Source organism: Coregonus clupeaformis, chromosome 16 (genome assembly GCF_020615455.1).
Source record: "Coregonus clupeaformis isolate EN_2021a chromosome 16, ASM2061545v1, whole genome shotgun sequence".
NCBI classification, from domain to species: Eukaryota; Metazoa; Chordata; class Actinopteri; order Salmoniformes; family Salmonidae; genus Coregonus; species Coregonus clupeaformis.
The window spans coordinates 16534605-16543325 of NC_059207.1; positions in this window are offsets into that span (position 1 = coordinate 16534605).

Consider the following 8721-nt stretch of genomic DNA (forward strand, 5'->3'; position numbering starts at 1 on the left):
AAGAAGAATTTTCAGCTGTTGAACTATGGCAACTAATTTCTAAATCTATCTTTCTTTTAGTCAAGAAGAGATGAGCCAGAGCAACCAATCAGCCTCACTGTAGCTGTTCTACCCACCACCTACACTGCTCTCCCTCCACAAGCAACCACATCCTCTTCTCCTGTTCAACTAATTTGCTGCCACACTGAAATGGACTGTACATACATACCTCTGTGCCCATCTCATTGCAACATGATCCACCCAAGGCTAAAGCTGGACGCCTAAAATGTGAGAAATGTAAACAACATGCTACAGTAGTCAAATCAAATCAAATTGTATTTGTCACATACACGTGTTTAGCAGATGTTATTGCGGGTGTAGCGAAATGCTTGTGCTTCTAGCTCCGACAGTGCAGTAATATCTAACAAGTAATATCTAACAATTTCACAACATATACCCAATACACACAAATCTGGAATGGAATTAAGAATATATACATATATGGACGAGCAATGACAGAGCGGCATGGACTAAGATACAGTAGAATATTATAGAATACAGTATATACATATGAGATGAGTAATGCAAGATATGTAAACATTATGAAAGTGACCAGTGTTCCATTTCTTAAAGTGGCCAGTGATTTCAATAGGCAGCAGCAGCCTCTAATGTGCTAGTGATGGCAGTTTAACAGTCTGATGGTGGGTAGTTTGCCCCCGGTAATGCGTTCGGCAGACCGCACCACCCTCTGGAGAGCCCTGCGGTTGCGGGCGGTGCAGATGCCGTACCAGGCGGTGATACAGCCCGACAGGATGCTCTCAATTGTGCATCTGTAAAAGTTTGTGAGGGTTTTAGGTGCCAAGCCAAATTTCTTCAGCCTCCTGAGGTTGAAGAGGCTCTGTTGCGTCTTCTTCACCACACTGTCTGCGTGGGTGGACCATTTCAGTTTGTCAGTGATGTGTACGCCAAGGAACTTGAAGCTTTCCACCTTCTCCACTGCGGTCCCGTCGATGTGAATAGGGGGGTGCACCCTCTGCTGTTTCCTGAAGTCCACGATCATCTCCTTTGTTTTGTTGACGTTGAGTGAGAGGTTATTTTCCTGGCACCACACTCCCAGAGCCCTCACCTCCTCCCTGTAGACTGTCTCGTCATTGTTGGTAATCAAGCCTACTACTGTTGTGTCGTCTGCAAACTGATGATTGAGTTGGAGGCGTGCTTGGCCACGCAGTCATGGGTGAACAGGGAGTACAGGAGGGGGCTGAGCATGCACCCTTGAGGGGCCCGAGCACGCACCCTTGAGGGGCCCCAGTGTTGAGGATCAGCGAAGTGGAGATGTTGTTTTCAACCTTCACCACCTGGGGCCGGCCCGTCAAGAAGTCCAGGACCCAGTTGCACAGGGCGGGGTTCAGACCCATGGCCTCGACCTTAATGATGAGCTTGGAGGGTACTATGGTGTTGAATGCTGAGCTATAGTCAATGAACAGCATTCTTACATAGGTATTCCTCTTGTCCAGATGGGATAGGGCAGTGTGCAGTGTGATGGCGATTGCATTGTCTGTGGATCTATTTGGGCGGAAAGCAAATTGAAGTGGGTCTAGGGTGACAGATAAGGTAGAGGTGGTATGATCCTTAACTAGTCTCTCAAAGCACTTCATGATGACAGAGGTGAGTGCTACGGGGTGATAGTCATTTAGTTCAGTTACCTTTGCTTTCTTGGGTACAGGAGCAATGGTGGCCATCTTGAAGCATGTGGGGACAGCAGACTGGGATAGGGAGAGATTGAATATATCCATAAACACACCAGCCAGCTAGTCTGCGCATACTCTGAGGACGCGGCTAGGGATGCCGTCTGGGCCGGCAGCCTTGCGGGGGTCAACATGCTTAAACGTCTTACTCACATCGGCCACGGAGAAGGAGAGCCCACAGTCTTTGGTAGTGGGCCGCGTCGGTGGCACTGTGTTATCCTCAAAGCGGGCGAATAAGGTGTTTAGCTTGTCCGGAAACAAGACGTATGTTGGTGACATGGCTGGTTTTTCTTTTGTAGTCCGTGATTGTCTGTAGACCCTGCCACATACGTCTTGTGTCTGAGCCGTTGAATTGCGACTCCACTTTGTCTCTATACTGATGTTTTGCCTGTTTAATTGCCTTGCGGAGTGAGTAGCTACACTGTTTGTATTCTGCCATATTCCCAGTCACCTTGCCATGGTTAAATGCCATGGTTCGCGCTTTCAGTTTTGCGCGAATGCTGCCATCTATCCACGATTTCTGGTTAGAGTAGGTTTTAATAGTCACAGTAGGCACAAAATCTCCTATACACTTCCTGATAAACTCAGTCACCGTTTCAGTGTATTCGTCTAAATTATTTTCGCAAGCTACCCGGAACATATCCCAGTCCGCGTGATCAAAACAATCTTGAAGCGTGGATTCCGATTGGTAAAGACCAGCGTTGAATAGTCCTTAGCACGGGTACTTCCTGTTTGAGTTTCTGCCTATAGGAAGGGAGGAGCAAAATGGAGTTGTGGTCAGATTTGCCGAAAGGAGGGCGGGGTAGGGCCTTATAACCATCCCGGAAGTTCGAATAGCAATTGTCGAGAATTTTAGCAGCCCGTATACAACAGTGTGTGTGTGTGTATGGATGGAGTTCCAAGAAAAGACATGAGTAGATGACAAAGGAGATAGTGATGAGAGTGAGAGCATACAGTATGAAAATAAATAAATAAAATGAGTGTGGGGTGGCCTCTTCTGTCTCCTTTTTGTCCGTTTGAAGATACTACAGTCACCCCTGGTGGAGGTTCTTGGAACACTGCTACTTAAGTCTGAACAGAGGTTGACGAAAACCTTCAACGGTGGTGGTGCTATGTTGCGTGTTATCTTGAATACCAGGCAGATGTTTGAGTACAGAATGAAATGGTGTAAACTTAACAGGCTAAACTTGTTGAGTACACTCTTTGAGAAAGTGGTTCCAACCGGGTTCTTTGGCTAAGGAGAACCCTTTTTGGTTCCAGGTAGAAGTCTTTTTGGTTTCATGTAGAGCCCTCTGTGGAATGGAGCCCAAAAGGGTTCTACCTAGACACAGAAGGGGTTCTACCTGGAACCAAAAAGGCTTCTCCTATGGGGATAGCGGAAGAATCCTTTTAGGTTGTAGATAGCACCTTTTTATCTGAGTGTAGGCCTATATTGCAGTGGTGGTTCCGTGGTTTTCTGTAAAAATAAATAAATATATATATTCATTGGTGGTGGGGAGTTAAGATAATCAGAAATACTATGAAACATCCCCACTTTAAGCACACATTTGCAAGCAGGCAAAGTAACCTTGTGTGCTGAGGCATGTGTGATCACTCAACATTGACAGGACCGACAAAAAAAGACATGCTCACATGCAAACAAAAGATAACATGTGTCTAGCTTGCACCGTTATTTTATTTATTTATTTATTTAACCTTTATTTAACTAGGCAAGTCAGTTAAGAACAAATTCTTATTTACAATGACGGCCTACACCGTCCAAACACGGACGACGCTAGGCCAATTGTGCGCTGCCCAAATACAAATAGCTAATCCTGGCTACCAATGTTCTAGAATTAATTTATTGAGGCAAGCAGATCAGAGATGTCAAGGTGGTAACCAAGTATATGCCATGTGTATATGTGACACACAAATATGTATGGTCATATTTTTGATGTTTTATTTCGTTTGATATTTTATGGAGCCATCCCTTGTATCATTTTCTAGGCCTCCCAGGTATTTACATTTAATGTATGTATATGATTACTGCCGCTAGGGGGAGCAGTGACGTCAATGGAGTGCATTAGTGAGATCTTGGAGGTGTCTTCTTGGACAATGACTACTACTGAAAACGAAAGTTTCTCCATCTCATCATTTTACCCTATTAATTCAGGTATGTAATGTGCAAAAGTGCAATATGACTCTCAAAATATTGAGGTAACATGGTTAACTACATAGTCCATGAGTTTGGTGATGTTTGAAGGCGATTGAAGGGAGTTTTAACCGAGTGAAAAACTGGTTGGTTTTTCCCCATTGTAAGTAATGGAGTTTGGCTAGGTTGCTAATGGTTTACATGTAAGAGAAGGGATTAAGATGGCGTCCGAACTTTCTGTACTTTTTTTTCAACAACGTTTTATTTTCTATGAACAAAGGCGTCGTCGTTTACTTTAGGTAATATATGTAAATATGTGATGTCACAATAAAATGTGTTAGTGTTAATATTTGTACGAAAATAGCATTTAACAGTTTGCTAGCTTGATGCTAACCAAATTTAGCTTGGCTAAGCACTAGTTAGCTCTAGGCTAGTTGGTTTCAGTCAATGTTAGCTTACATGTTAATGGTTAATAATGTAATGGTTGTAGCATTGTTTCGCATAGGCCTCCAGTAATTTATAGTTTTTTCAAAATTGACAGTGATAGTACAGTGAGTTATATATAAGTGAATGTGTAGATGTATGGTGACTCCAGGTTTGGATGAACGGACCAACGGGACTGCCATGGGCAAGTCCCTTGACGGGTACCAGGAATGGTGGGAGGACAACCTGAAGGTAATTATCTTTGCACACAACAGCAGCGTCCAGGCCTCCAGAGTACTCACCCTATCGCCTGCTGTACGGAAGGGAGCCGCAGCTGTTTACTGAGGTAAACAATGCAATTGTATATACAATTATTGCATATACTGTAGTATAAAAAATGTGTGATTGACTTAGTGTTTGTCTATTGCTATTTTTGTATAACGTACTTTGAGATCACTGAAACTCCACCTGATGTGGTGGAAGTTGTCGAACTAGATGAGAAGGATGTGGAGGTTTTTGACCAGGTATATTGTCAGCTGTTAATTTATTTTTGGGCCCACCAAGAGATATGTAAGAGATGTATTTGTAATAATATGAAATATAATTGCATTTATTTCTATTATCAATCAAGGTGAGACTGAACATGGACAAGGCGCAGGAGAAACAGAAGGAGAGCCACCGGAGGAGAATCAAGGGGACCAAGTGCTTCGACATCCGGGCGAATTACTTGGCTTGGAAGAAGGACGAAAGGAAGGCGAGACCTGGGAAACCTTGCTGCTCTTTCACTCCTAGCTGGGGTCACCATCCGTTAAGGTGAATATAAAAATCTCAGATGATAACTATTTGCATTTGCCTCCTCGTAGTGGACGGCACCACCATGCTGTCAGCAGTACCAACACTGGCCCAGGGGTTTCTCCAAATAGTCAATCTCAAGGCTAACCACTGGGTCACGTTAAGTAACCGCCGCTTCCAGCTAGGTACTGTTAAGGTGTATGACTCCGGTGGTCATGACACCACCCTGGAGTTTCTCTCACAACTCATCTCTCTTATCTTTTCCAGGGACCATCCTTTACCTCCCTCATCAACCCCACTGACATATAAAATTACAGACAGGTATCCTTTATTTTCTGTCTGCCATAAACATGATTGCATGTCTAATCAAACATTTAAATTAAGTCATTCAATAACTGTATTTTGACATACCTGATAAACCTGTAACCTGTGTGTTTGCTTGTTTACGTCGCTGTCTCCTACCCTGTTCCCTTTACTCTGCTCCTGTGCTCCAGGACCTAGGGGTTCTGCCTAATACCCAGACATGGATCCACCTGATGTCCTCCGTTACCATCCACCCTCCAACCTTTCATTACATCAGCTACTGTTATTGTCATGTTGTCATTATCTGCTAAGAAAGAACAAGACAATTGTCATACTGGGCACATAATGTGAGATACACAGATTAGCTAAAAACACTAGCACTGCAAACACTATCATAATAGAGGACTACTGAAATAATATTATTTCAGTGTAGATAAGGGAAGGCCTGTTTAAAATGAAAACATGCCAGCCAGACAAGCAAGTGTATGAATCTAAATTAGCTGATTTTGTAATCAGTAAGGTAAGTGTGGGGGTGCATCGAAAGGATATTATTTTTTACCCCGATGCCTGTTTATTCATAAAAAGCAGAAGATTGTAAATAAAATTAATCGCAGTGGTTAGCCTATGCAAATTAATAGGAAAACAAAAGCTTATTCATATGAATACATTTATCCTAATTGGTAACAAATATAACGTGGGGAAAAGTCAGGATCCTCGTCAGGCTATTGTTTGTCAAATCCAGATTAAATATAGGTCTTCATGTGTATCAAATCTGTAGGTGATTGTGGGCTAAATCAGTGACAAACAGCTGAAATGTTCAGGCTTCATCATGATCTGTGATCAAAACAGGCTGGGGTGTTTTGCGTAAGAACGCAACTGCACTGAAATGAATAGCCTGATTCAATGCGATTCTCCTGAATAAAAAAGTGTTTATCTGTTAAGCTGTTTGGTCTATGCAGAGACCCATACCGATTCTATCTTTTTTGGTATTTTGCGGTACGCATAGCCTACCACTAATATTCTAAATTGCGGAGCATTTAATAAACCAAACACATTTTCCTGTGATGTTGAGGCTGAAGAAGACCTTCGATAGGCTAGTAGACTATGCGGAAATAATCGTGGAGTTAATCATTGTTATAGCCTAGATCGCTTTATATAATCTGGACCGTTGTTTTTTCTAAGGCTAAGCAAACAAGGGGTAGCATATGCTTTTTGCCCGTCTCTATAATAAGAGTTAGGCCTATATCCTCACATACCCCCTTAATTTGAGCCCTGCATTTAACCATAAGACATCTCCACAGAAATGTATAGCCTAAGGATTGCATGGTGACAGAACTCTGGGGGAAAAACAAGGTCAAATCATGACATCAGTGATTTTCAGGTCAGAGAAAGATGCCAGAGATTCTGAATTGGAATTCCGAGTTGGATGACCGTTAAAAAAATATATATATTCCCAGTCTGAGCTCATTTTTTTCAGAGTTCCCAGTTGTCTTGAACGCACTGAAGTCGGAAGTCAGAGATTGCCGAGTTCCGAGTTGTTTTGAATGTGCCACTAGAGACCTAGGCTACCTCTTATTTCTGAATAGGTCTACCTCCAACAAAGAAGCCCTTGTGTCTGTATTGATGTGAGAAATAGGCATATCTGCACAGTAATGGTGGCTGGCTGCGATATCAACTAGCCTAATAATTTTTGTATTGAGGTGATATGCCTATTTTAGCTAAATTGACAAATGAAATTGATTAGATTACTCTGGCAAGGTGTCGGCAGTTTGAGCCTTAGAAAAAAACATATCTCCATTGTCAGTCCATGTTAATTTACGGTGGTATTTTATGGTGCTAGGAAGACATTAGGTGACTTGGTGAGAGGTATCAGTAGCTTCACGAGGCTTAATTCTGGCACGAATCACCCCCCATACACTACAGCAGGCAGTTAGTCCACTGTTGGCTGAGCCACGTGAGTAAGAGGAGAAAGAGCAGCATGCGCGCAAGTCGTGACAACTTGTTACCAGTTGTAGGTAGGCTATTTAGATTGTCATTATGGAGACACCTATTTTTTTCCAACCCTTTTTCCATAAAACATATCAACACTCTAGAACTGATGCACATCAATAAATAATGGAGACAAAGCACTCGAAAACGACTTTGGGTGCATTACATATATTAGCTCAGAGGTGGTTTAAACTCCATTCTAATGTCGACTTCGCTTAAAGAAATGTGTTTTACGCATGCTCAGTTGTTGCGTATCGGGGCTGCGCGAGTGGACATTTGAATGGAAGTTTTCTAACTCCCTCGCGTGGTTCTTTTTATAGGGAAAAGTCCTCAATGAAACTGACATTAAAAGTGGAGAATGATACATTCGCCTCTGTTGGCCATCAATTAGCCTATTCATTTATATGCCATTGTAGGCTACTGTAGGCTACCATTTAATACAATAAATATGTTAAAATGACAATATCACTGGAGTCATTGCAAATCAATTTGTGCCAATTGTGTAGCCTACCTGGGGCTGGCAAAGGGGTTTAATAAATAGCCTATAACTTCAGTTTATTGTTGTTGTAGCCTTGTGTTATGTTTAGTTAATTAAATGGGAAGTTATCAAAGCTCTATAGCAATTGCCGATCAGTTGTTAGAATGCATTGGATTGATGGTAACACCAGTGGCGATTTTAGCATGTAAATCTTGGTGGGGCAAACTCCCCCAATTTTTGTTAGATGCATGCCAGCAAAGCCACTACACAACACAACACTAAACAATACATTAAATGGACTGTAATGGTGACAAACGGTGCCCACAAACTGTTAGGGCCTAAATAAAACTGTCCCAACACCTTAGCACCGCTACACATGGCTATCAGCGGAGCCTTGTCTGGCAGCAAAACAGTTAATTCAACCTCATTTACTGCCTTTAAAAAAAGCATAGCTGATATGGCTAACTTGCTTAAACAAATGTGGTTTCTACTGACAATTGAGATGTATAAACTATGGCATAAGGGCACGACGAGCGGATAAGAGGCAATCCGTAATTTCGATTAAGACATGAATGAGCGCGCTAGGACGGACGTAGTCAATATAACTATTTGTTCAGCACTTTTGAAACGGACAGCGACAGAATTCAGAACATGGGCCATTCTTACAGTATTTTCCCTGTCCACCAAGTCAGAACCGTAGAACACATAAAGGGGGTATATAAGCAGAAAATGAAAGCTCTTACAATATTCGATGATGACATTTATCTAAAACAGGCTAAAAGCTACGTGTGCACCACCAAGTCAGAACAGTAGGCTAAATTATGAGGTGAAAAGGGACCAAATTATTAGGGTGAGGCACAAGGGCTACTAACAGCTTACTA